This window comes from Bufo gargarizans, chromosome 1 (assembly GCF_014858855.1).
Source record: "Bufo gargarizans isolate SCDJY-AF-19 chromosome 1, ASM1485885v1, whole genome shotgun sequence".
Classification (NCBI taxonomy): Eukaryota; Metazoa; Chordata; class Amphibia; order Anura; family Bufonidae; genus Bufo; species Bufo gargarizans.
Window position 1 is genome coordinate 578,109,333 of NC_058080.1, and position 27,747 is coordinate 578,137,079.

Genomic DNA, 27,747 nt, shown 5'->3' on the forward strand with positions numbered 1-27,747 from the left:
GCCAATAAGCAACAGCAGGAAACAAACGTAAGGGCTGACTGTCCCCATCGGGGCGAACCCATGGAGACCAACTATGGATATCGCAACTCGTTGTACGCCAGGAAGCTGTGTGCATCAGGTATCCCAGAGATTATAGACAGTAACTACCTGTGCCAGGTAGAAGTGGGAGAAACTGGCAGTGGCTTTGTTGGACTCAGGGAGTCTGGTTTTCCTGGTAAGAACTACCCTGGTGTGGCCTGACAAGTATACTGGTCGAAAATAAATAAATAAATAAATAAATAAAATAAATAGGGGTCTTGTGCATACATGGAGATTTAAAGGACTATCCCACCGCCCTGGTGTCTCTATCCACGGGAGGTGGCAAGTGGACCAACGAGGTGGCCGTTGCCACCACTTTACCTTATGAACTAATAATAGGGAGAGACTTCCCGGGCTTCCCGACACTGTGGCAGTCAGAGTTGTTGATGCCCCTGAGTCAGGTGCAACTTCAGCAGAGTGGCCTGGCTCGGGCAGGAGGCCAGAACCCTGGGACCCTGGGACCCAGAGACCGAAGGGCCAGCTGTAGGGGTGACCGGGGGGAGACAACCCTGCTGAGTGTGCTGGTAGGAGATGTTGAGGACTTGCCGCCGGGTCCTGAATTGGCAAAAATTTCGGAACCGCACAACACCGGGACCCAACCTTATCCCGGGTCTGGGAGAATGGTAATAATTGATGGTGAACCACAAAAACCTGGGGCCAAGTCGATGTTTCCCCGTTTTCTTGTTCACCAGGAAATGCTGTATTTGGTAAACCAACTATGGGGTGAGCATATTGAACAGCTGGTGGTGCCCAAGGTGTATCGCAAGCTCATATTGGAGCTTGCCCACAAAAATGTTCATGGGTGTCACTTGGGGTGGCATAAAATGAAGGACCGGATACTACAGCGGTTTTACTAGCCCAGTGTGATCAGAGAGGTAGAAGTTTTGTAAGTCTTGCCCAACCTGCCAGATAAATAACCCCCAGCTACATTTTCAGAGCCCCCTGGTGCCTCTCCCGATTATCGAGGTCCCATGCGAGCGAATTGCTATGGATCTCATAGGCTCAGTACCAAAGTCCACTAGAGGGCACCAACACATCTTGGTCGTCCTCGACTACGCCACTCGGTTCCCGGAGGCGGTGCCATTGCGACATACATCAGCCAAACTCATAGCTAAGGAGTTACTAGAGATGTTTTCCCGAGTGGGACTACCTAAAGAGTTTCTGACTGACCAAGGGACCCCTTTAATGTTCAAGGTCATGAGGGAAATCTAAGTTGCTCCACATAAAACAGCTATGGACATCCGTGTATCATCCGCAAAGTATGGCCTGGTAGAGAGATTAATCAAACATAAAAAAAAAAAAACATGTAAAAAGAGTGGTGTCTAAGGATGGGAGGGACGGGGGACCTTCTTCTGCCCCATCTCATGTTCGCAGTGCGAGAGGTGCGCCAGGCCTATATAGGGTTGGGCGATATACCGGTGTTGGTGGTATTAGGAAACAGCGATATCGTGACACAGTGAGATGCTGCTGGGCCGATTTACAGCCAGGTGAGGTCAAATACCGTTCCCGGCTTTGGCAGCACCTGGCTGTCCTTAAATAGGCAGCTGGGCTCAAAAGCGAGGTCTCCGTTTGTGTCTGGATGAAGGCTTGCCTCCTGTTTGGCGTGAAAACAGGTTGGTGCTGCTATGGTCAAGGACTCTGAGGCAGAATTGTTGCATGGTGTAAATTAACACCAACACCGCAAGGTGAATTTTTGCTTGATTATGACTGCTTGTTTTCTCACTTGCCTAAAGTGTAAAAAAAAAAAAAAAAAAAAAAAAAAAGGGAACCGTTTAATCCAAAGAACTTGTATACTGCGTTCGCTAATCCTGTGTACCAGAGAAAACCCTCACAATAAGTTAGGATATTTGGCTTCTGGATGAAATTTCAGGATGAACCTAAAATGCACTCCAACTAGAGATGAGCGAATTTCCACTTATGAAATTCGTTCACACTTAGCCACGGACCATAACACAATTCTATGACTGAATGCCTTTAGAGGCATTCAGTTATTCATTCCGTCATAATAGAAGTCTATGGGCTGCAAAACGGATCCGTCCCGTTTCAGTCATGCAGGGCAAACGGGACAGATCCATTTAGCAAAATATGAAATTCGCTCATCTCTAACTCTAACCTTTAGGTTAGGTCTACACAACGACATTGGTGCAACAAAATGTCGCGCGACAATTTTTATAATGGCAGTCTATGGTGTCGCACTGCAACATGCTGCGACTGTCGCAGAAAATCTATTCAAGATGGATTTTTCTGCGACTGTCGCGTCGCAGTCGCATGTTGCAGTGCGACACCATAGACTGCCATTATAAATATTGTCGCGCGACATTGGTGCAACAAAATGTCGCGCGACAACTGTTGCGCCCTATCTGTCACGCGACAAATGTCGTCATGTAGACCTAGCCTTACAACTGAACTTAATGTGACCTTCTCTAAACTTTTGAATGCACAGGCCAACTGTTCAATGTTTTACAACTTTTTGCACAACTTGCTGTTCTCTAACAAGGAGCTTAACAACAAAATTCACAACAGGCGTTTGATCCATGAATCGCCCAATAATTTTTCTGGTTCAATTAGAATTGGTATTTAAACCGTCCTCATCATGCCGATCATAGTCTCTTAGGCTACTTTCACACTTGCGTTCGGGGTTCTGCTTGTGAGTTCCGTTTGAAGGCTCTCACAAGCGGCCCCGAACAGATCCGTACTGCCCTAATGCATTCTGAGTGGATGCGGATCCGCTCAGAATGCATCAGTCTGGCACCGCTTGGCCTCCGTTCCACTCAGCAGGCGGACACCCGAACGCAGATTGCAGCATTTGTGTCCGCCTGGCCGTGCGAAGCTAAACAGATCCATCCAGACTTACAATGCAAGTCAATGAGGACGGATCCGTTTGCCGTTGACACAATATGGTGAAATTTCAAACGGATCCGTCCCCCATTGACTTTCAATGTAAAGTCAGGAGTCCCTATTAATATACCATCAGATCGGAGTTTTCTCCAATCCGATGGTATATTTTAACTTGAAGCGTCCCCATCACCATGGGAACGCCTCTATGTTAGAATATACCATCGGATTTGAGTTAGATCTTGAAACTCAGATCCGACAGTATATTCTAACACAGAGGCGTTCCCATGGTGATGAGGACGCTTCAAGTTAGAATATACTGAGAACTGTGTACATGACTGCCCCCTGCTGCCTGGCAGCACCCGATCTCTTACAGGGGGCTGTGATCCGCACAATTAACCCCTCAGGTGCCACACCTGAGGGGTTAATTGTACGAATCATAGCCCCCTGTAAGAGATCAGGTGCTGCCAGGCAGGAAGGGGCAGACCCCCTCCCTCCCCTGTATTAAATGGGACCAGTGCGGCCCCCCTCCCTCTATATTCATTGGTGGCCAGTGCAGCCCCCCTCCCCTGTATTAAATGTGACCAGTGCTGGCCCCCTCCCTCTATATTCATTGGTGGCCAGTGCGGATTCCCAGTATTAAATGTGACCAGTGTGGCCTCCCCTCTCCCCCCCCCCCCCTAATTAAAAATCACCCCCCGCACTGGTCACAATTATTACTGGGAATCCGCACTGGCCACCAATGAATATCGAGGGAGGGGGGCCGCACTGGTCACATTTAATACTGGGGAGGGGGGGCCGCACTGGTCACTAATGAATATCGAGGGAGGGGGGGGCCGCACTGGTCACATTTAATACAGGGGAGGGAGGGGGTCTGCCCCCTCCTGCCTGGCAGGACCTGATCTCTTACAGGGGGCTATGAGTCCCCATCACCATGGGAACGCCTCTGTGTTAGAATATACTGTCAGATCTGAGTTTTCACGAAGTGAAAAATCAGATCTGTAAAAACCAGTTATGCAGACGGATCCGTTCCAAACGCAAGTGTGAAAGTAGCCTTAATTGCATGTGCTACCAATATTGCTTCCTAAAATGTAACATTTATTTCCCATCATAAAATAGTTTACTCTAACTTAAATGTAATTAAAAAAACTCTTAGCGGTGCCAACAAACTGACTGCTATTTGCCCTATAACCAATGCTGGCACTGTTTATCCACAGTGCATTGAATAGCAAAGAGACTGAAGCGTAGTGTGTCCGTATCTCTTTTGACCAGAACCCTTCTGGACTATGCTATTAGTACAGTGCAGCCAGATCAGAGGTATGCTTGCTGATTAAAAACATTTCACAAGCTGCCCCCCCACCAACATGTTTCGCCAACTCATTGGCATCTTCAGGGGTTTCGGGCAGTCTGCTAGTGAAGGAAGGGGCGGGATCCAAGCTTTAAAAAAAAAAACTTCCCTATTGTGATGTCACTGCCCTAGTAGATAATTAGTGACTACTTTGCTTCAAAGTTAATTCTCCTTTCCTATCAGAGGCCGATCAGAATGCCCACTGTGTGTCTTAACCACTCCTTTCTCACTGTGCGCCAATCATCACTTTGTGTCCATTGCTCAAGCGCTAAAACTTGAATACAGATCGGTTCTTCTATCTTTACTGCGCATGTCATAGAACTTATGTTCACTCCGAGTTTGAACTAGCTATTGCGCTTAAACTTTGAAAGTGAGCACACCGTTATCTAACATTGCGCAGGTCATGGGACTTCACTCATGTTGATCTAGGGCCAAATTTCTGCGCATGCGTCCAGACTTATCCTCCTTTACTGGAGAGATTGTTTCACTGCGCACACTCCAGAACTTAGTCTGAAGTCGGTGAGTTGCTCATGTCTTCTACGCATGCCCTTGTACTTATACTTAACTTTCTACTCAAATCTGTCCTTTGTGTCTTCTGCCCACGCGCTCAGACTTCGACACAGATTGTCCCTAGGACCATCTTTAAATGACGATTGCCAAAGTGTCTCAACATGTGTAAATGGGTCAGCTTTATAAAAGTATAAAAACCATCTGGTGACCCAGGCATTGCTGTCTTTTTGGCCTGGCTCATCCACTTGAGAGGGGAGTGGTCAGTCACCAGGCATAAATTTCTCCCCAACAAATAGTAGCGGAGAGACTCGAGTGCCCACTTGATAGCCAGGCACTCTCCCTCCACTATACGGTACCTGGTTTCGGCTGGGGTGAGCTTGCGGCTTAGGAAGACAACACAGCACCAAGGCCTACTTTGGAGGCATCCGTTTGTACCACAAACTCACTCTTGAAGTCAGGCGTGACCCACACAGGGTCGACTTCAAAGTGGCAAAAGCCTGATCATCCCAGCGAACCATCACCGATTTTCGTTCCTTCAAGAGTCTCAAGGGCGCAGCTAGAGTAGCAAAGTGGGGAAAAAACCTCATGTAATAGCCCACCAATCCCAGGAATGACTATTTGCCTAGTGGTGACAGGTCGGGGCCAATTCCGTATCACCTCTATTTTGTTCACTTAGGGTTTGATAACTCCGTGCCCAATGACATACCCCAGGTACTTAGTCTCTTCTAACTATTGCACTTTGTTGGGGTTAGCGGTTAGGCCAGCTTTCCGAAGGGAGCCCACTACAGCCTGCACTTTGGGTAGATGACTTTCCTAGTCGGTACTGTGGATGAAAATATCGTCCAGGTAAGCTGAAGTGTACCGACGATGTGGACAAAGCACAATGTCCATTAGTCACTGAAAGGTGTTGGGGGCGCCATGCAGACCAAAGGGTAAGACCTTGTATTGATACAGCCCCTCAGGCGTGATAAAAGCAGTTTTCTCTTTGGCAGCCTCCATTAAGTGCACCTGCCAGTACCCTTTTGTGAGGTCCAAAACAGAAAAATACCGGACATGTCCTAACCTCTCGATGAGCTAATCCCGCTGGGGAATGGGGTACGCATCGAATTTGGAAACCTCATTAAGTTTTCAAAAGTAGTTACAAAACTGCAACGTCCCGTACAGCTTGGTTATCAATACTATAGGACTGGCCCACTCAGTTTGACTCCTCAATGACATCTAACTGCACCTCCTCCGATATGGCTTTAATCAGACTTTTGCCTGAGGCTCAGTGACAATGTCATGCTGGATTATGGAAGTGCATTCAGGGAGATCCGAGAACACATCCGTGTTCCGACTAACAAACTCCCTGGCCTCCTGAGTCTGTTTAGAGGAGAGGCTGTCAGCAATTTTTACTGTGGCAGCCACCTCTCTTGCATCAGACAGAGGGACCGGTACCTCTTCTAGAAAACCCGGCCGGTGGGGGGGGGGGGGGGGGGGGGAAATGGTGTCTTCTCTACAGGTTTCCCTATCTTTCCACGGTTTGAGTAAATTGACATGGTAAACCTGCTCCGGCTTTTGCCGCCCTGGATGGTGTACCTTATAGTTTACATCTCCAATTTTCTCGAGTACCTCATAGGGCCCCTGCCGCCTAGCCAGGAACTTCTTGTCCACGGTTGGCACCAGAACCAAAACCAGATTACCCGGGTTAAAGATCCGGACCCGAGCCTGCCAATTATATAGACTCAACTCTGGCTCGCTGAGCTGCCTCCATATGCTCCCTAACAGGAGGCAACACTGTCTCCATCCGTCCTTGCATCTGGGTGACGTACTCAATAACACTTTTATGTGGAGTGGGTTGTTCCCACGCCTCTTTAGCCACGTCCAAGAGACCGCGAGGGTGTCTGCCATAAAGTAGTTCAAAGGGCGAGAACCCAGTAGAGGCCAGGGGTACCTCTCACTGCAAACATGAGATAGGGCAGAAGGTGGTCCCAGCCCTTTCCATCTTTAGACACTATCTTTTTAAACATATTTTTTAAATGTTTAGTTAAACCATTCTACCAGACCGTCCGTTTGTGGATGGTAAACGGATGTCCATAGTTTTATGTGCAGCAACTTAGAGTTCCCTCATGACCTTGAACATTAAAGGGGTCCCTTGCTCAGTCAGAACCTCTTTAGGTAGTCCAACTCGAGAAAACATCTCCATTAACTCCTTAGCTAGGAGTTTGGACAAGGTATGTTGAAGTGGCACCGCCTCAGGGTACTGAGTGGCGGTGGCGTAGTCTAGAATGACTAAGATGTGTTGATGCCCTCTGGCGGACTTCGGTACTGGGCTTATGAGGTCCATAGTCATTCGTCAAACAGTACTTCGATAATCAGGAGAGGTACTAGGGGACTACGGAAATGTGGCTGGGGGCTAGTTATCTGGCAGGTCGGGCAAGACTTGCAAAACTCTTCCACTTCTTTGAATATGCTGGGCCAGTAAAACCACTGTAGAATACGATCCTGGCTTTTCTGCAGCCCCAGGTGACCCCCGAGAACATGTTGGTGGGCTAGATCTAACAAGCTTGCAATAAGTCTTGGGGACCACCAACTGTTATATAGGCTCACCCCGTAGTTGGTTTACCCAATACAAAATATCCTGATGAACTATAAAAACGGGGAAACACTGACTCTTCTCCAGGTTGTTGTGGTTCACCATCTACTATTAACACATTTCCCTAGGCGCGGGATAGGGTTGGGTCCAGACGTTGGGCTGTACCAAAATTATCCCCAGAGACATTAAGGTCTGCCAATTCAGGACCCAGCAGCAAGTCCTCCATGTCTCCCGCCATGATACTTATCGGGGCGTTCACCCCCCTACCGCTAGCCCTTCGTTCTCAGGTTCCCAGGGTTCTGGTCTCCCCCCTGAGCCAGGCCACTCTGCTAGGCTACCCCTGTCTCATGGGCATCAGTCACTCTCATAGCAGGCCACAGTGCAGGGAAGTCTCTCCCCATTATAAGTTCATAGTGTAAATGTGGGGAAACTGCTACTTCGCGAGTCCATCTGCCAGCCCCTGTGGTTAGAGACACCAGGGCAGTGGGATAGTCTTTTAAGTCTCCATGGATGCACATGACCGACTTTCCGGACAGTATATTCCGCTGACTGTACCAGGAGAGCCCTTACTAGGGACACCAGACTCATCGAGTCCAGCAGAGCCTCCGCTGGAGTGTTTCCTCTACCTCCACCTGGCACAGGTGGTTTAGAGTTTTTTGGGGTACCTGCTGCACACAGCCTCCTGGCATATAGCGACTGACGGTAGCCATAGTTAGTATCCATGGGTTCCACCTGATGGGGACAGTCAGCTCTTACATGGCCCGGCTCCTGACACCGCCAGCAGACTATCAGAGGCAGGTCTGTAGAGAGTACACTGCGGGTGGGTTTGGTTGGTACAAGTCGTCAGGTCTAGGATGGAGATTTACAGGGTTTACATTTGACTGCCCCCTCCCAAAAGAACACCCTGTACCAGTCTTAGTAGCCTCGTAGCGCTCCACCAGGTCCACCATTTCCAGGGCGTTGCCAGGAGATACCTGGCGGATCCAGTGCTGGTGAAAGGGTGGCAGAGTTTAACCCCCTAACCCTATGCAATTTTAATTTTAGCGTTTTGTTATATTTTTTGTTGCGTTTTTTTTCTATTTTTTTTTTTTTATGGCACCATATCTTGGATTGATAGGTGAAAAAATATTGTGGGTCTTGTTTTTGCAGCATTCACTGTGTTCTATGAATTACATGACAACCTTATTTTAAAGGTCAGTGCGATTATGGCAATACCAAACTTATATCGTAGTGTTAGCCATGTTATACTACTTTTATCGCCATATTCTGAACCCCACAACTTTTTTTTATATGATCATCTACAGAGCTGTATGATTGTTTCTCCTTTGCAGGGTTAACATTTTGTGGTACATACAACTCTTTATTCAATTTTTTGTGCAGGTATCATAGCTATCAGACATTGGTGGCATATCCTAGTGATATGCCACCAATGTTTGAGATGAGACAACCCCTTTAATTCCTGCTGCAGGCATGGCTTAACAGGCAGTTTGCTATGGCAGCTCTGGGAGCCTTCACTAGTCCTCAGGCTGCCATAGAAACCAATCAGAATCCCACAATTATACTGTAAGGGGTCTGCTCGGAGGAAAAAAAAATAAAAAAAATTGTCTATTCCCTATGCTTACCCGTTCAGAAGCCTTGTTCACCACATGGACCATGGCATCTGAGGGATTAAATGATCAGGACCCGAATTCACATACCAGCCATTGCGTCCAAGTGTCACCTGTGTTACATAGCAGGCACCTGCCACATACTTCATTCTGCCCTCTATAGTGGCAGCTACAGGTAGCCAGAAGGTTGTTTAAAATCTATGACCATCAAAACTTCTGCCCACCGTTCTCTACTACCGCCAGACACTGCCCATACCAATTCCTAAAGCCCATTTTAAAAACTACAAGGTATATTTTCTAAATATCTCTGGGGATGTAAGAGATCTAGACTTCCTTTTAAAAACACAACCTTACATCCCAAGAACGGCAGGCTAGGTATACCAGAACGATATACCTACCACAAAGTGGTAATTTGTCTTAGATGTTTAGAATGATTAGAATGATTAAGAACGTATTTAGGTCGATTAGACCCAATTGCTAAAGAGGACATGTCAAACCTCCCATTACACTCCTTAATCTTCCTAGACCAATTCCCAAAAGGAAATAAACTGCAAACACATAGCGCAATCACTGTATACACATTAGACATGTGGAGAGACTAACTGGACAGCTCATTTATTACCCAACTACCTCACTCTGATACAAGTCCAAGATGTCCTCAGCCACTTCTCTACCCATTTCTGGGAAACCTTATCTGAACGTGCAAAAACTATTTCCACCCCTGTGTTATCCTTGTGTCCAGATAAGGACACCCCTATCTACGGTGACTTGAAAAAGCACCCTATGTTAACTAACCTCTCCACTTTTTATGTAGCCCACTTTATTCAATTTATGAAATCCCACCTGAAAAATCTCTGGTTCAAATGAACAGTCTTTCTTTGAAAAACTAGCTCTCCAAACCAAGGAATCAAAAGGAAAGATCTCCAAATTATACAGCCTTAGGCCTCTTTCACACTACAGTATGTTGAATTCAGTGTTTTGCGTTCCGTTTTTCACGGATCCGTTGTGGTTCCGTTTCCGTTCCGTTTTTCCGTATGGCAAATACAGTATACAGTAATTTCATATAAAAAATTGGGCTGGGCATAACATTTTCAATAGATGGCTCCGCAAAAAACGGAACGGAAACGGAAGACATACGGATGCATTTCCGTATGTGTTCCGTTTTTTTTGCGGACCCATTGACTTGAATGGAGCCACGGACTGTGATTTGCGGCCAAATTTAGGACATGTTATATCTTTTCAACAGAACGGAAAAACGGAAACGGAATGCATACGGAACACATTCCGTTTTTTTGCGGAACCATTGAAATGAATGGTTCCGTATACGGAACGCAAAAAACGGACCGTATACGGAACGCAAAATACTGTAGTGTGAAAGAGGCCTTATAATGACCCCATCACGCCCGGACAAGTACTCCTTTATCTCACAATGAGAATGTGAACTGAACATCGAATTCTCACTAAAATAACTACATAGCGCTCTAATAGTCCCTCACAAGGTGTCCAGATGTGTCAAACTGCAGGAAAACAGTTATAAAGTATTAACCCAATGGTATTATACGCCACAGCGCCTTAATCGTATGTTTCCTGAATGTAGTCCAGTCTGTTGGAGATGTTGCTCCGAAATAGGAACGCAAAGTCATATATGGTGGAAATGCTCTAAAATAACATCCTACTGGCCAAAAGTTTGCAAAATCATATCTGATGTTTGTAGGATCAACATCCCACTCTCACCGAAAGTGTGTCTATGGGGGTGTTCGGAAGTGTCAGATGCCCTATAGATACACAAATTAAAAGGTAGCTATATCAATATATACGCTTTCATGTTCCTTCTTTAGGTCCCTTTCACACGAGCGAGTTTTCCGCGTGACGTGAACGCATAGCACCCTCAGTGAATCCTGACCCATTCATTTTAATGGGTCTGTGTACATGAGCGTTGTTTTTCACGCATCAGTTCTGCGTTGCATGAAAATCGCAGCATGTTCTATATTCTGCGTTTTTCACGCAGCCCCATAGAAGTGAATGGGGCTGCGTGAAAAATGCATTGCATCCGCAAGCAAGTGCGGGTGCGATGCGTTTTTCACTGATGGTTGCTAAGAGATGTTGTTTGTAAACCTTCAGTTTTTTTATCACGCGCGTGAAAAACGCATCTAAACGCATTGCACCCGCGCGGAAAAAAACTGAACAACTAAACGCAATCGCAGACAAAACTGCCTGAACTTGCTTGCAAAATAGTGCGAGTTTCACTGAACGCACTCTGAATGCATCTGGCCCCAATCCGCAACGCTCGTGTGAAACCAGCCTTATAGGTACCAGCAAGAAACAAAGAAATCTCTGCCCCCCCCTGTTATACATAGGTCTTCCTAACCCCCCCTCCCACCCGCTCGTTCTTTCTGGACACATCTTCCACTTCTCTGAAGTAATTCCTCGTTTGGACATAGTACATTTTATATAAACATCACCGATTGTCATTCTTCCTATGTTCTGTAACATTATCAATTGTGGTCCTATGTTGAGAACATGGTATGTTAAGTTTTTAATCATTGTAGCATAATAATAATAATAATAATCATCATCATCAACAACTTCCGTATTTTGCGGAACGGAACAGCTGGCCCCTAATAGAACAGTACTATCCTTGTCCGTAATGCGGACAATAGGGCATGCTCTATTCTTTTGCGGAACAGAAATACGGAAACAAAATGCACATGGAGTACCTCCGCAAAAGGCGTGTATTAGGGGGTGAAGAGGGTCTATAAATATGCCTAGCATAATAAAACTACCAAAAGTAAAATTGGCTGAATAAATTTTGCTAAAATAAACTCTTTATTAGATACTAAAGTAAAAAAATGTGTGGAACTTCACCAACTTCTTATCAAGGGCATCAAGGGCAGGAGGGCAAAATAATTGATCAACAGTACCTCGGCATTGCAAGTCTTCAAGCAGGATGTTCTCAGATGGAAGTGGCCACTGAGCTTAGAGCAGGCATTCTCAAACTGCGGCCCTCCAGCTGTTGTAAAACTACAACTCCCACAATGCCCTGCTGTAGGCTAATACCTGTAGGCTGCTGGGGCATGCTGGGAGTTGTAGTTTTGCAACAGCTGGAGGGCCGCAGTTTGAGGATGCCTGGCTTAGAGTGTCATCAGCAGGTTGCAACAGAGAGACTGGAAGAGTCACAGAAAGGCATAGAAGTGGATGTCCTTTGGCCACATCCCACTGATGACTGCTTCATTGTGAACAATGCCCTGCGGAACCAGATGAATGTAACACAACTCCAGGCACATTTAAAAGGGTTCTCCGGGAATTAAGAAAAATGAAAATACTTAAATATTACTTCATTATAAATATATTACCAAATACCTTTCATTAGTTATAAAGGCTCGTTTTGTCTGGGGCGCAATCATTAGGAAAAATAAAATGGCCGCCATCCTACTAGTCCACACAAAACCTGTCCTAATTACACGGGAAGACAAGTTAAAGTGTAACTGTAATTTTCTATTTTAATTTACTAGTTAGAGCTAGGCATGTATACCCGAGTTAGGCCTCATGCACACGACCGTTGTGTGCATCCGTGGCCATTGTGCCGTTTTCCGTTTTTTTTCGCTGACTTTCAATGGGTCCGTGAAAAAAAAAAAAAAAAAAATAAGGAAAATGCACCGTTTGGCAGCCGCATCCGTGATCCGTGTTTCCTGGCCGTGAAAAAAATATGACCTGTCCTATTTTTTTCACGGCCAACGGTTCACGGACCCATTCAAGTAAATGGGTCCGTGAAAAATCACGGATGCACACAAGATTGTCATCCGTGTCCGTGGTCCGTGATAATTTCAATGGCAAACTTGACTTAGATTTTTTTTTTCATTTTTCATGTCCGTGGATTCTCCAAAAATCAAGGAAGACCCACGGACGAAAAAACGGTCACGGATCACGGACCTACGGACCCAGTTTTTGCTGACCTTAAAAAAAAAACGGTTGTGTGGATGAGGCCTTAGTCTGTCAATGATTGTCAAAAGAGCTGTAATTATCTTATAATAATAGCTTTCATTAAGGTCATCAGTCCCTTACCACTGCTCCCTTAAGACAGTTGCTGAGGAGCCATCATGAGAAGGTCCTCATATTGTAAATGTTTAAACAGCTGTAACTAAGGAAAAAACTCAAAGAAACAGTGGTATGTGAAGAAACTAAAGATTAATTTATGCATAATGCTGCTGCAGCAGTAACATATGCTAAAATTGATTTTGATGAAAACATGACAATTACACTTTAAAGAGCTGTGACATCTTCCTCTCTTACTTGTCAGGGATTATGATCCTGAATACAGTTTAATACGATCTTCAGATGAATCTCTGTAGGAATGGAGTTCATTAGGAGACATGAAGTACAGAGAGGATACTGGGGGAGTAGTTAATGAGCAGCAGCACTTGTATGCAGTCTCCATTACCACAGCCCCACATTACCACAGTCTGTCCGGTCCATCCTCTCTGCACTTCAGGTGTCCTCATGAACTCTATTCCTACAGAGATTCAGCTGAAGACCTTATCAGCTGTATTCAGGATCATAATTCCTGATAAGCAGAGCAGAGAGGAGGATGAGGCAGCTCTTTACCTCAGTGTTGTGAAGTGAATTTCTCCTCCTGTGTGATTAGGACAAGTTTTGTGTGTGCCAATAGGACGGTGGCCATTTTGTTTCTCCTAATGATTGCTCCCTAGACAAAATGAACCATTATAACTAGGGGTGCACCGAAATTTCGGCGGCCGAAAATGCACCTAATCTGTTTCTGCTGATATTTTTACATATCGGCCGGAAATAGCGGGGAGGGACTGGGAGGAGGAGCTGGGGGCCGGTGCGCTCACTGTTCTCCGGCCCCCAGCTCCAGTAGTTATATAATGTGTGCAATTAATAAGCATTCTATTCATGAGGCCCCCTCTGCAGTATTACATTCAATACAGCCACATCCTACTCACAGGGCTGTGCTGGCCGGCCGGGCAGACGAGCGGCAGCGTCACGACTGACGTCACATGCCTGCGCCGCCTCCTTCATTCAGAAAGTAGGCCAGGGCACATGACGTCAGTTGTGACGCTGCCGCTCGTCTGCCCGGCCGGCCAGCATTAAGATGACAGCCCTGTGAGTAGGATGTGGCTGTACTGAATGTAATACTGCAGAGGGGGCCTCATGAATAGATTTCTTATTAATTGTACAACATTTTATAACTACTGGAGCTGGGGGCCGGAGAACAGTGAACGCACCGGCCCCCAGCTCCTCCTCCCAGTCCCTCCCCGCTATTTTCTATTAATTGTACAATGGGGGGGGGGGGGAGGGGGGCTGTGGATGGCACTGTTATGGGGTGGGTGGGGTCTGTGGATGGCACTGTTATGGGGTGGGGGGGGGGGTCTGTGGATGGCACTGTTATGGGGTGGGGGGGGGGTCTTTTAAAAGTATTTGGGCAAAAAGGCAGTTTCGGTTTCGGTCAAGGGGTATCCTGAATTTTCGGTTTCGGACCAGAATTTTCATTTCGGTGCACCCCTAATTATAACTAATAAAATGTATTTCGGAATATATTTATACTAAAGTAATATTTAAGTATTTTCATTTTCTTTGTTCCCAGAGAACCCCTTTAAGGGAGATGAGAGGCACCCAAGTGTCACATCAGACCATTCGAAACCATTTACATCAGCATGTTCTGCGTGCTAGATGACCTGCAAGGGTACCTGACCACAGGCGTCATCGTCTTGCATGAGCCAGGGAGCAGCTACTCTGGACGAGTGGGCCCCAGTGCTGTTCACTGATGAAAGTCGATTCATGCCAAGCAGAAATTATGGCCACCAACAACGTTGGAGACATCAAGGAGAGCACTATGCGTCAGCCACTGTTGTCACCAGACAAGCCTTTGGTGGTGGTGGCGTTAGTGTGGGAAGGAGTGTCTAGTCAATACAGAACTGTCCTACACTTTGTGACTGGTACAGTGACAAGCCCATACTACTTGAATAACATCATTAATCCAGTCATTGTGCCTCTGCATGAACAACACAGGCCTAATTTCATCTTTATGAATCACAATGCGCCAGCTCATCGAGGTTGCATCATTAGGGAACAGCCGATGGAGACTGGTACCTCAAATGAAGTGACCTGCACCTACTCCAGACCTGAATCCCATTGAAAAAAAACCTATGGATCAGCCGAGTCGCTGTGTAGAGGCTCTGTACTCCAGAACTTCAATGACCTGAAGGCTGCCGTTCAAGAAGAGTGGGATGCTATGCCTCAGCAGACAATAAGTCGACTTGTGAACAGCATGACATGTTGTCAAGCTGTAATTGATGCTCAAGGCCACATGACAAGTTATTGAGAAACTGACATTTTTGTGGGGGCATACCCACCACTGGTGTTGGCTTTTGTTTCAATAAATTGTTTGAGATTAAGAAAATCACCATTGCATGTTTCTACTTAAAATGCCCTACTTTCAGGATAGAATATCACTGTAGTGAACTAAATTCCACCCAAATATCCCTAACTTTGTGAGTAGTGTATTTTCTGATCACCCGTGCACAAACTCAGACTATTGTACAGTATATTAAACCTTTGCAGTATGGCCTCCTGCACATTTTTTTTCCCCGTTTACGGGGGGGGGGGGGGGACCACACACATACGGAATGTGCTCCGTATTTCTTCCGTATCCGTTCCGTTTTTGCGAAACCATCTATTGAAAATGTTATGCCCACCCCAATTACTTCTATGTAATTACTGTATATGCCATACGGAAACAAAATACGGAACAACAGATTGCAAAACACTGAAAAAGCCATACGGTCGTGTGCAGGAGGCCTGACTCATATTGACCCTGTGCTGCCCGTCATTTGGCTCGATTATCTGATTGAATGCACCCTACTTGCCCTTACCTCTTCAAGTCCCCGACTACAGTTTTGGCTGGTCCCTTAGGCCCCTTTCACACGGGCGAGAATTCGGTGTGGGTGCAATGCATGAGGTGAACGCATTGCACCGGCACACATTCACTTCAATGGGGCTGTGCAGATGAGCGGTGATTTTAACACATGGCTGCTAGGAGATGATGTTAGTAAATTGATAAAAGTCAAATTTACTGTATTATTTTCCCCTTATAAAAAGGGAAAATAATGGCATTCTTAATACAGAATGCTTAGTACAATGTTGCTTGAGTGGTTAAAAAATAAAACAAATTAACTCGCCTCATCCACTTGATCGCGCAGCCGGCATAGTCTTTTCAGGAGCTGCAAAAGGACTTTCGATGACGTAATTGCGCTCACCACGTGGTGAGCGCATTGACATCATTTAAAGTCCTTTTGCAGGTCCTGAAAGAAGACTATCCCGGCTGCGCGATCAAGTGGATGAGGCGAGTCAATTTGTTTTATTTTTTAACCACTCAAGCAACATTGTACTAAGCATTCTGTATTAAGAATGCCATTATTTTCCCTTTATAATCATTTTATAGGGGAAAATAATAACAGCTACACAACACACAACCCAAACCCGAGCTTCAGTGAGGAAGTCTGGGTACCACATTCAGTTTTTTATCACGCGTGTGCAAAAATGCATTGCGCCCGTGCGATAAAAACTGAACAATGCAACCACAGTCAAAACTGACTGAAATTGTGTGCGCACCCAGGACGCATTTGGAGCAAATCCAGGATGCCTGTCTGAAAGAGGCCTTAGTGTTATGCACCCTGTGGATCAGTCACTTGAACTGGAGGATTTCACACAGGGAGCTCTACTTGGCTGTTTTTTTTCATTCATGTAGGTTAGAGAAGTTTTTTTTTTGTTTTTTTATTGTGTCACTTGTTTTACCCAATAGTTGTCCTCTACTAAACAGACTGTTTCATCACACTGTTTTTGCCATGTTATTTCATTAGAACTGTTGCCCAAAGCAAATCAGGAAGTAAAAGCTCTCTTTCCACATTTACATGATTATACAAGACATTATTGCACATACCTCTCATATGTCCTCATTAGAATGGCTTATTAATCTTCCATAAAAATAAAAAAAAAAAAAAAAAACACACAACACATTAGCTGAGCTATGCCAGCTATAAACTGTGATAATCTGCACTATAAATGATAGCAAACCAGTTGGGCCACAGAAGGACACACCCCTCCCTCAAAAGTGGAGTGGCAGAAAATTGAAAAAGAGTCATTTTGGGCACAATGCCATTTGCACAATAAGGTGTGACTTTTGACCACCAGAAAACTGGTGCAATAGCTTTGATAATCTCTCCCATAGTGTACAATGTAACATTTGAGTACATAACTGTGCCCATTGTGCGCCATGGACAGAGTGCAGGAGAAGACTGATCTGGCAGCGAGCTAATAAGGCTACTTTCACACTTGCCGGATCACTCTGCCGCAAGCAGCTCCGTCGCCGGAACTGCCTGCCGAATCAGGCAATCTGCATGCAAATGGACAGCATTTGTAGACAGATCCATCTCACAAATGCATTGCAAGAACGGATCCGTCTCTCCATTTTTCATACGGAAAAACTGATCCGTTTCAAATTTTTACCGGTCTGCACATTGCAGTATTTTTAATGCCGAATCCGGCACTAATACATTTCAATGTAAATTAATGCCAGATCTGGCATCTGATCTGGAATTTTGGACTGAGATAATACTGCAGCATGCTGCGGTATTTCTTCCGTCCAAGACGCCATTCAGTGACTAAACTGATGACATCCTGAACGGATTTCTCTCCATTCAGAATGCATGGGGATAAAACTGATCAGTTATTTTCCAGTATTGAGCCCATGTGACGGAACTCTGTGCCGGAAAAGAAATCCGCTAGTGTGAAAGTACCCTAAGGCCCCTTTTACACAAGTGAGTTTTCCACGCGGGTGAAATACATTATGTGAACGCATAGCACCCGCACTGAATCCTGACCCATTCATTTCACTGGGTCTGTGTACATGAGCGTTTTTGTTTTAGATTTGAGGACATGGGTTGCTAGATGGCCGCTAGCACATCCGCAATTCCCAGTCCCCATAGCTCTGTGTGCCTTTATTGTGAAAAAAAAAAAAAAAAAACGATTTGATAGATATGCAAATTAGCCTGAGATGAGTCCTGTCCCTGACTCATCTCACATACAGGACTCATCTCAGGGTAATTTGCATATCTATCAAATCGTTTTTTGTTTGTTTGTTTTTTCCACAATAAAAGCACATAGAGCTATGGGGACTGGGTATTGCGGATGTGCTAGCAGCCCTCTACTCTATACCCAAAAGCCCGGTGACAGGTTCCCTTTAAAATGTAGTATAATACAACCATACTGATGATAGGTTCTGTTAAGTTTATGGTAAAAATAAAAGTAGACGAGTTCTGTACAGATGGCGTTTGGTTTCTCAGAACTTCTCAGGGAACCCCACGGACACAGACAGCACAAATGCCATACAAGGATACTAGAGATTGCCATGTAAGCATTCTGACTATTATATCCTGTAAAGTACATGTACACTTCCCACCACTGTATCTACACTAACACTTGTTATATCACAGTAGCGTGAGGCCAACTGGACACGTTGCAGAAGGCGCACGTTTTTTTCCCCCCCATGCGGATTCCAGCGCAGAAAAACCGCAGCGTAGTACAGTACCAGAAGAGTGTATGGGATTACACAAATCTCATGTACACTTTGCGGATTGTTTCCATGTGGAAATTGACCTTCATTGAGAATTTCCAAATCCGCAGAATGTCAATTATGTTAGCGGTTTTACCTGCGGATTTCACCCTTTTCAATGGAAGGGCGAGATCTGCTGCAAAACCGAAATTAGAAATTGTGGATTTTGGTGCGGATATGCTGCAGAAACGCACAGAAAATTGTGCAGATCCTATATGTGCTTACCCGCACCCGTGTGCAGGTAGCCTAATAAGGCCAGTTTCACACTTGGGTTCCTGGATCACCAAATAGATTGGTAGAAATACTTGACTACTACACAAACACTGGGGGCAATTTATGAAGCCAGAATTCTGGTATTAAAGGGGTTATCCAGGAAAAGATATGTACGATTTATCTTCAGGATAGGTCATTAGTATCAGATCCTCGGTGCCGGACCCTCGCCGATCAACTGTTAGAAGAGGCCTTGAGCGCCGCATCCTTTTCCTAGGCCAGTGACATCAATGTACATCAGTCACGTAGCCTAGATGCATGCAGCTGAGCCCCGTTCAAGTCATTGGGGCAGAGCTGCAATACCAAGCACTGCCACTATACTATGTACAGCACTGTCCTTGGAAAGCTGCCGGGAGCCTGCATCTCTCATCATAGCAGCAGCTCCCTGACACAGCTGATCGGCGGGGGTGCTGGGAATTAGACCCCAGCTAATGTGATAATGATGACCTATCCTGAGGATAAGTCATAAATATCTTTTCCAGGATTACTCCATTAGACCTCATGCACACAACCGTTCCGCAAACCGCGGATCCACAAAAAACGGAAGACCCCCATGTGCCTTCTGTAATTATTTAATGAAACAAGCCTAGAAATACTACCTCGGGCTTTTTCTTTTTTTTTCATTTTACCGTAATTATTTAATGAAACAAATTAACATGGGTAACCGTGCCCAATTTCTTACCCCCTTTGGGCAAATAAGCCCAAGAAGTTGCTAACCCTCTATTTTGTAACTTTAAGGCATCATGCACACGACGGAACGGGCGGCCCATTGTAGAAATGCCTATTCTTGTCTGCAAAACGGACAAGAATAGGACAGGTTATATTTTTTTTTGCGGGGCTACGGAACGGAGCAACAGATATGGACAGCACACGGAGTGCTGTCCGCATCTTTTGCGGCCCCATTGAAGTGAATGGGTCTGCATCCGAGCCACAAAAACTGCGGCTCAGATGCGGACCAAAACAACGGTCGTGTGCATGAGGCCTTAAAGTTACAAAATAGAGGGTTAGCAACTTCTTGGGCTTATTTGCCCAAAGGGGGTAAGAAATTGGGCACGGTTACCCATGTTAATTTGTTTCATTAAATAATTATGGTAAAATGAAAAAAAAAGAAAAAGCCCGAGGTAGTATTTCTAGGCTAGGTGTTAGATCAGGGTGCCTTCACACAGCAGATTTTGTTGAAAGTTCAATACCACACATAATGGGGGTCGTTTTGGCAGGAAGCACGTGAATTTCAGTAAGCCTCATCAGATGAGTGAAACAGACTTCTGTGCGGACTGAATCTTACGCTGGGTTCTGAAAGGAGCGCTCTGTATGTGCGATTGTACCGGCGTTTGCAATCGCGCATACAGAGACAAGCGAACGCCGATTGTCGAGCGTTCCCGAAAGTCTATGTACGAGAACGCGCGACAAGACGCCCCAAAGAAGCTCATGTACTTCTTGGGGCGTCGGGCGTTTTACAGCGCGATCGTACGCGCTGTAAAACGCCCAGGTGAGAACCATTGCCATAGGGAATCATTGGTTTCTCCTTGTTGAGCGCTTTACAGCGCGTAGGAACGCGCTGTAAAACGCTCAGGTGTGAACCCAGCCTTACAGATCGTAGACCCATTCAAGTGAATGGATCTGCATCCACAAATTTGCAGCCACACAGCTAAGTAGTGCATTGCGGTCTGCAGCACGGTCACAGGGCACACACATTTGTGTGCATGAACTCTTAGGCCCCCTTCACACGGGCGAGAATTCCACGCGGGTGCAATGCGTGAGGTGACCATATTGCACCCGCACTGAATCCGGACCCATTCACTTCAATGGGGCTGTGCAGATGAGCAGTGATTTTCATGCATCACTTGTGCGTTGCGCTGAAAATCGCAGCATGTTCTATATTCTGCGTTTTTCACGCAACGAAGGCCCCATAGAAATGAATGAAGATAGAAGAAGATTTCTATCTTCATTTAGCAGGACCTTCGCTGACGTCACCGTGCTCACCATGTGGTGAGCGCAATGATGTCACCGAAGGTCCTTTTCCAGCCAGGTCCTGCAAGAAGAAGAAAGACGAGCAGCCCGGCTGCGCGATCAAGTGGATGAGGTGAGTTACAATTTTTTCTTCATTTTTAACCCCACAATGGACCTTTTACTTAGCATTCTGAATTATGCAATTTTTTCCCATTATAACCATGTTATAAATCTACAGAACACCTAACCCAAACCCGAACTTCAGTGAAGAAATCCGGGTTCAGGTCTGGGTACCACAGTCAGTTTTTTTATCACACGTGTGCAAAACGCACCCGTGCGATAAAAACTAAACATCAGAACACAATCGCAGTCAAAACTGACTGCAATTGCATACCTACTCGCACGATTTTACCTGATCACAGACGCAACGCATCCGGATATGCTCGTCTGCAAGGGGCCTTAGGCTACCTACACAAGTTGTGGATTAGGTGCGTTGTTTCCATGCAGATTCTTATGCAGAAAAAATAAAATAAAAAACGTAGTGTAAACCCTCCTGCGCACAACCACAAATCGTCCATGTTCAGGTGCATCCTGCAATCTTCACGGGACCCGCTGTAATAAAGCCTATTCTTGACCGCAAAACAGACAAGGTTCTATAGTTTGTGCTGGGCAGCACACTGAGGACATCCTCGTGTTTTTTTTTTCAGCAGACCCAGAGCAAATCAGACATGGACCAAAAATACGGTCGTGTGCATGTATTCTTAAGCCCCCTTCATACGGGCGTCATAGGTGAGAGCCGGATGCGTACAGGGTGCATTGAGGGAAACCCGTACGAGTAGGCACGCTATTGCAGTCAGTTTTGTCTGAGAGTGCGTTCCAATGTTCCGTCTTTTTCCGCGCGAGTGCAATGCGTTTGCGGGCGCGTGAGAAAAAAACAAATGTGGTACCCAGACTTCTTCACTTAGGTTAAGGTTCGATGTTCTGTAGATTTTATTATTTTCCATTATAACATGATTATAATGGAAAATAATAGCATTCTTTAACCCCTTAGGGACCCATGATGTACCGGTACGGCATGGTTCCCGAGTCCTTAAGGAAGGCATTGCGCTGCCTTCCAGTGACGAGCCTGTGAGATCCAGCCCCCTGGATCTCACAGGCCGGAAGCTGTATGAGTAATACACACAGTATTACTCATACAGCCAATGCATTCCAATACAGAAGTATTGGAATGCATTGTAAAGGATTAGACCCCCAAAAGTTCAAGTCCCAAAGTGGGACAAAAAAATAAAGTTTCCCCAAATAAAATAAAAAAATATAATAATACATATTAGGTATCGCCACGTCCGTATCGACCGGCTCTATAAAAATATCACATGACCTAACCCCTCAGGTGAATACCATAAAAATCTTTAAATAAAAACTGTGCTAAATAAACCATTTTTGTCACCTTACATCACAAAAAGTGCAATAGCAAGCGATCCATATATCACACGCACCCCAAAATAGTGCCAATAAAACAGTCATCTCATCCCGCAAAAAATCATACCCTACCCAAGGTAATCGCCTAAAAACTCAAAAGAATATGGCTCTCAGACTATGGAGACACTAAAACATGATTTTTTGGCTTCAAAAATGAAATCATTGTGCAAAACTTACATAAATAAATTAAGTATACATATTAGGTATTGCCGCATCCGTGACAACCTGATCTATATCACACGATCTAACCTGTCAGATGAATGTTGTAAATAACAAAAAATAAAAACGGTGCCAAGACAGCTATTTCTTGTTATCTTGCTTCACAAAAAGTGTAATATAGAGCAACCAAAAATCATATGTACCCTAAACTAGTACCAACAATACAGCCACCCTATCCCGTAGTTTCTAAAATGGGGCCACTTTTTTGGAGTTTCTACTCTAGGGGTGCATCAGGGGGGCTTCCAGCGGAAAGGAGCCCAGCACCGCGCCGCGTTCTCTGAATCTCCTCCTTGCTGGCGTCACAGAGCTGGAGCGCCGAAATCTCGCGATGCACGAGCTAGCGCATGCGTAGTTTGTTCCCTGTGCTGATGCCAGCACAGGGAATGAACATGCCGACACTGCGCATGCGCTAGCTTGCGAATCGCGAGATTTCGGCGCTCCAGCTCTGTGACGTCAGCCAGCAAGGAGGAGATTCGGAGGACGCGGGGCGGTGCTGGGCTCCTTTCCGCTGGACTCATCTCCGGATACAGGACACATATCAGGTTAATTTGCATATCGATCAAAACGGTTTTCAGCACAATAAAAGCACAGAGAGCTAAGGGGACTGGGTATTGCAGATGTGCTAGCGGCCATCTAGCAGCCCATGTCCCCAGCTCTATGCAAAAAATCCTGGTGACAGGTTTCCTTTAACTTGTGTAACATCTGCGAGCCAAGCTGAATTTGCCTCCACTTGTCAGATGGCAGATGTTACACAGCTTAAGGCAGGGGTGCACAACCCGCATGCGGCTCCTAGAGCCAGGGTAGCAGAGATACATTTAAAAATAAATACAATAAAAAACGCCCATTAATGTGAAACTATACATTTTATATAATAAAAGGATCCAACACAAAATAGGGAAATGATTATAATAATTTGCATATTTAAAGAGTGAGCTATAGTTTGAATAAAAATATATATTTTTTAATTTTTGAACAGTTTCCACCTAATAAAACAAAATAAATATGTTAAAAATCCCTGTGTCATGTAATAAAAAGCTGCAGAACTTATTGAACCACGTGCGCTAAATCACAAAAAAGTGACTGGTCATTAAGGGGTTAACCAATAAGTGCTTTCCCCGCTAGTGAGGCCTCGTAGACACGACCTTACCATGTTTTGCGGTCCGCAAAACACAGACACCAGACGTGTGCTCCGCAGCAACGGATGCTGACAGCACACGGAGCGCTGTCCGCATCTTTTGTGGCCCCATTGAATTGAATGGGTCCGCATCCGAGCCAGAAAAAATGCGGATCGGATGGTACCAAGCCACGGTAGTGGGCATGAGCCCTCAGTATATCTGGGGTGCAGAAGGCGGTAAGAACCAGCGAGCGAACCAGTGGATTTTTTTTAGCCTTTTGATTTGATTGGTTGAGGTTTCTCTGCTTCTATGAAATCCACAAATACTCTCCTAAGGGCCGCTTCACACGAGCGGATGCCGTGCGTGGCATCCGCTCCGTGAAAGAGTGCCAAGACCCGCTGCAGACTGCAGAGGCACGGAGCGGTAACATGACTGTTAATGCTCCGTGCCTCTCTGTGATCTCTTTACTACGAAATCACAGTTGTCACTGTGATTTCGTAGTAAAGAGATCACAGAGAGGCACGGAGCATTAACAGTCATGTTACCGCTCCGTGCCTCTGCAGTCTGCAGCGGGTCTTGGCACTCTTTCACGGAGCGGATGCCACGCACGGCATCCGCTCGTGTGAAGCGGCCCTAAAGCTACCACTAAATTACAAATCTGCACTGACCCTTCTGCCGTGGATGTTAGCCGTATGACCTCATCATCGGTACGGATCCATTAGCGCGGTCACGTCTCCATTATAGACAGAAGCCATGACGTTAGTGATGGGTTTTTATCAGAGAATTAATAATAATATTTATTATTATTATTATTATTATTAACTTCAGCAAAGGACCTTCGCTGACGTCATCGCACTCACCACGTGGATGACGTCAAAGGTCCTTTTGCAGGTCCTGAAATAAGACGATACCAGCTGCGCGAACAAGTGGATGAGGGGAGTTATGTTTTTATTATTCTTTAACCCTCAATTGACATTATACTTAGCATTCTGTATTAAGGAATGCTATTATTTTCCATTATAACCATGTTATAATGGAAAACAATAAAGTCTACAGAACACCAATCCCATACTTCAGTAAATAAGTCCGGGTTCGGGTCTGGGTACCACAATCATTTTTTTCCTCACACGCTCCCAAAAACGCATTGCGCGAAAAAAAAAAAAATAATAATAAAATCAGAACGCAATCGCAGACAAAACTGACTGGAATTGCGTGCCTACTCGCGCGGGTTTCCCGCAATGCACCCTGAACGCATCCGGCCCCTCACCCGCGACGCCCGTGTGAAGGGGGCCTAAGGCTTTTGGAACATTTTTATTTTGGTCCATTGTATTTTTCAAACTGCAGCATGTCCTGGGTCATTGCTTTTAAGTGTTTTTTCTATAGCATGGGTCAGCAAGCTTCAGCACTCCAGCTGTAGGGAAACTACAACTCCCAGCATGTTTCATTCACTTCTATGGGAGCACCTAGCCAACAGCCAAGCAAGTCTGTATGTTGGGAGTTGTAGTTTTACAATAGCTGGTGTGTGGCAGGTTGCTCTGTAGAAAAAAAAAAAATATAAAGAATAAAAAAAAATATATGTGTTACCAGAAAAACACTATATATGAATTTCAGAGTTTTTTTCTTTTCAAGCCCCTAAAAAACACCACGAAAAATCCATACAAAGGCCGTATAATCTGTCTGAGAGGGAAGACAGTCCAGGAAGATGCTGTGCACTGAGCAGGCTGACATGGATGTCACATATAGTTCACACAGTGCGGTTTTCTATCCTGAGACCCTCAGTGATGGCTGTTACCAGGGGAGCAGGAGGTACGCTGTCTGGTAAGGACCGTTCACCACAGACTCGCACCCACAAGATACATACCCCGGCATAACGTGTCCTACTCACCTGTACAAGAGGCGGAGGTAAGTGCCCGCTGCCCGCACTGTCACTTCTCGCTCACTAACTTCACACTTCATTTAAATTGCCGTGGAATGATCCCTTTCTTGCACGTTTCCTTCCGCCGCTGTAATGTGGTCAGGAGACCTATCACAGTGAAAAAGTAGTTCCCGCCCTGACTCCTGAGTCGGCGAAGTTCATTTCCTCAGACATCGCAGCACGTGATGCTTCCTGCTCCGGGGGCTGTTGGCCCTGGGTTCACCGTAGTGGTGCCAGGGGAAAGGCTGCTTCTTTCCAATTAGGGAATTTCGTTGGAAAAAATACACTTTTTGTAAGGGTTTAGGCTTTTGGCAACATCTCTGAAATATGACTATACACTAAAGCCATGTTCATTGAAGAACAATGGGAAAAACTCAGTGTGAACGGGACCTGCTTTATATGCTTTTTCTGTAGTGTGGAGTTTTGTCTGACATTTTTTGAAAAAAAAATAAAAATTGGGGAATCTTTTTTTTATACAGTCATGCATTTTTTCTGTATAGAGAAGCCTATGGGAAAAAAAAAAACCTTAAAGGCTCATGCACAAGACCGTATGTATTTTGTGGTCTGCAAAATACAGATCCGCAAAAAATAGAGATGACATCCGTGGCGCATTCCATATTTTGCAGAATGGAACAGCTGGCCGCTAATAGAGCAGTGCTATCCTTGTCCTTAAGGCCTCTTGCGCACGACTGTATGTATTTTGTGCAAAAAATGGATCCGCAAATAATACGGATGACATCCGTGTGCATTCCGTATTTTGTGGAACGGAACAGCCGGCTCCTAATAGAACAGTACTATCCTTGTCCATAATGCGGGCGATAATAGGACATATTCTATTTTTTTTTTTTGCGGAAATGGTCATACAGAAACGGAGTGCACACAGAGTAACCAGTTTTTTTGTAGACCCATTCAAATGAATACGTTAGTGTGCATGAGCCCTAAAAAAAATTGGGGGTCATTTACAAAGACCGGAGTCTTTGATTCACCCCCTCCACTACTGGAGGATGTGTAAACAGGGGCGTAGCTATAGGGTGCAGAGGTAGCAGTCGCTACCGGGCCCAGGAGCCTGAGGGGCCCATAGACTCTTGTGCCTCACAAGAAGACACCAGTATTATAGAAAGTGCATGCAGGTCAAGTTACACCTCTGGCTGGAGGGAAGGGGTTAGGTCAAGAATTCGGCATGGGGGGGTGCCGTTTCAATTTTTGCCTCAAGTAGCACGAAGGCTATGGGCTTCCCTGGCCCTGCAAACAAATCACTGAGGAAAGGGGGGCCCCAAGCTGAACTCTTGCACCAGGGCCCATGAGCCTTTAGCTACGCCCCTGTGTGTAAAAGTTATGACGAGGGGTAAGCTTCGTCATAAATTAGATGCATCCAATGTAGTACATGCACCTGAGTAAAAAAAAATACTTCACCCCCGAGTGGGTTTTCACTGTTTACACCTATTTCCAGGCGTAAATGTTAGCAAATTTATGGGGACTAATGTTCCGTTCCCCGCCATTCCCAAGAGGCAAGGATGTTTAAAAAGTCGCAAAAAAGAGTCTAGCACCTTTTTTTTACGCCAAAACTGGCATAGAGATCTTAGTAAATGACCCCCAGTGTGTTGCCTTAACGCTAACTAGCTAAAGAAGATGTTTTTCAGAAAAAAACATATACAAGGGTATTTATGAAGTCTTCTACGTCAGTTCTCTATCTTGGCAACTTTTTGTAATTTTACGATGCTCTTGACACTTTTGAAAAGTGGATGAGAAAGTGGTCGTGATTAGCTAGGGGGGTAGGTTTTAAACCAGATTTAAAGGGGTTATCCAACACTAACCCTTTTTTAACTGACCTCTTCAGAGTGGCTGGACCCACGGTGGGGTTAATACTTACCTGGTCCCCCGATGCTGGATTCTGGCTGCATCGTCAGGTCCTGGATCTCTGGGAATCAACATCTTGCTGACCGGCGTCATGTTACCGCTGCAGCCAACCACAGGCCGCAGTGGTGACCTGTGATCCATTCGGTACATCATAGGGACACGTGCCACACGGATGACGGGTCACCGCTGTGGCCAGTGATTGGCTGCAGTGGTCATGTGACACCCGTCAACAGGATGTTGATTCGTAGAGACCTGGGAGCCGACGATGCAGCCGTGGAGCGATGCAGCCAGAATCCAGTGAAAGTATGAACCCCACTGCGGGTCCAGACACTCTGAAGCGGTCAGTTAGAAATGTTCAGTG

General features: G+C 45.5%; 1 protein-coding gene across 2 annotated transcripts in view; it reads right to left on the reverse strand.

Annotated features, from left to right (window-relative positions):
• The window catches only part of LOC122924554 (voltage-gated hydrogen channel 1-like), a 65,460-nt gene extending 39,808 nt beyond the window's left edge, over positions 1-25,652 (reverse strand). Inside the window, exon 1 of one of the 2 annotated variants that reach the window (XM_044275773.1) lies at positions 25,500-25,652. The gene's annotated coding sequence lies outside the window, so the exon portion shown is untranslated. The remainder of the gene's footprint in view (positions 1-25,499) is intronic. The other variant, XM_044275775.1, reaches the window with a different exon arrangement.
• Between the last annotated feature and the right edge of the window lie 2,095 nt (positions 25,653-27,747).